The sequence below is a fragment of the Suncus etruscus genome, chromosome X, assembly GCF_024139225.1.
Source record: "Suncus etruscus isolate mSunEtr1 chromosome X, mSunEtr1.pri.cur, whole genome shotgun sequence".
NCBI lineage: Eukaryota > Metazoa > Chordata > Mammalia > Eulipotyphla > Soricidae > Suncus > Suncus etruscus.
Window position 1 is genome coordinate 3716962 of NC_064868.1, and position 2005 is coordinate 3718966.

At 35.7% G+C, this 2005-nt stretch overlaps 1 non-coding gene across 1 annotated transcript; it reads left to right on the plus strand.

The window, feature by feature from the left end:
• The first annotated feature begins 764 nt into the window (after positions 1–764).
• Positions 765–871, plus strand: LOC126000115 (U6 spliceosomal RNA). Its single transcript, XR_007492480.1, has one exon. It is a non-coding gene; the product is annotated as a U6 spliceosomal RNA (small nuclear RNA).
• Positions 872–2005: the final 1134 nt, after the last annotated feature.

Sequence of the window (2005 nt, forward strand, 5' to 3'; positions counted from 1 at the left end):
TTACCTTGTCCTCTTTCTTTGCATCTCTGTTCTCATAATTAAAAATAAAAAAATTAAAAAAAATAAGGACAGTGGTTCAAATCCCAGCATCCCATATGGTCTCCTGAGCCTGCCAGGAGTGATTACTGGGCGTGGAGCCAGGAGTGACCCCTGAGCGCTGCCGGGTGTGACACAAAAACATATATATATATATATATATATATATATATATATATATATATATATATATATCATCCATGTTCAAGGCAAATGCCCTACCCACTATATTAATTCTCCAGCTCAATGGAACTATGTTGATTTGTTTTATTTTATTGGAACCATTTAATTTACAAAGTCCTTCATAGTTGGATTTTAGACATACACTGAATCAGTGCCAATCCCACCACCACCACCAGTATTGACCTCCCTTCACTAGTGTTCCCAGGCCCTCTGGCTTACCAGTATAAAAGGCCCATTTTAAGTTTAGATTGTTACAGTTGGGTCTCTTGATTCTATTATTGTTGACTTTGGCTTGGATATTTAGTTTTGTCCTTTTTTATCTCCACCAATGGCCCCAAGACCACTTGAACCCTCAACCCCATCCTTTCTTTCCCCCCTTGTTTTTATAGAAAAATGCAGAAATATGAGGTAAAACAAAGTAATTCATGTCCCAACTTTCTATGAAAAAGGAGGGTGTCCCTATCTAAAAGTTAAAAAAGAAGTGGCAGTTTTTTTGCATAGGTGCAGCAGAAGTTGGGGAAATAAAAAGAAAAAACATTTGGTCTGTGCTCGCTTCGGCAGCACATATACTAAAATTGGAACGATACAGAGAAAATTAGCATGGCCCCTGCGCAAGGATGACACGCAAATTCGTGAAGCGTTCCATATTTTTTAAAAAAATAAATAAATAAAATAAAAAGAAAAAAAAAACATTTGGTCTAAAAACAAGGTGCCCCTACCCATGAAGCATCCTGCCATAAGATCAACTACAGGCTTCTGGTACATTTAGTTGTCTAAACCTAAAGTCTTTCTTCAAGGTCTCAAGAAAAGTTCTCCCTCAACCACAGTTGTCATAATCAGGTTTCTGTAATTAGAAATCTTGGTTTTTGCACAGATCCTATGTTGAAGTCAGAATGTCACAGAGCATCTCCTGTTTTTATCTCACCGCTAGGGGTGAAGCAGGGAGACCTGCCCTGAAAGCAAATTGTTGCTGTTCCCAAGTTGTCAGGGTGTCATATGAACCTACACTGGAACAAATCGGTGCCAGGGTAACATTGGGCCTTCCCCAGTAGAAGTTAGCTTCCCGGTACTGATCTTCCAAATCACACTGGTTCCAAAGATGGGATCCAAAGTTCTGAATGAATGACCTGTGTCCAATTGACTAAAGCCTAAGTCAAAACACTATGACAAATGTTCGGGGTAGAAGGTCCCCCCCTCCAATATAAAATTTAGAAGTGCCTATCCCTTTTAGATAAGAACTTCTTTCTATATGTAAGATTACTACATTTTAACAACTGTAGAACTAGGGAAAAATGGAAAATTAAGTTTTTATCAGCCCAAGTACCTATAATAATATGATAAAAGCATTTACCATCTGAACATTTCATATTACAGTACTCTGTGCTTCTAATAATAAAGCTTTCTCACTAAGACACATCACATTAACACTGGACTCTCAAATTGCTATGTGTGAAAAGTCACTTTTAAAAGTGTGTTAGTTATTTTAGGCTGGTCAAGGTTAAAATGGCCATTTAAATTATTTCTAACTTCAGCACTAAGCATAGAGGTGTGTCTGAATTTGATCAGACAAAATAAAAAGACAAATTTACCTGTATCTACCAGAAAAATACTGATAAATTAGCAGACATTGCCAAAAGAAATATTCAAAATATATGTTCTATACTTTATAACCACAGGATGTATAGTAAATAATACAAATAAATATCATTATAAATATAAATATAAATAATATAAATCCACAGAATGATAATAAATTATATCTACAGAATATTCATCTCATGTTTTT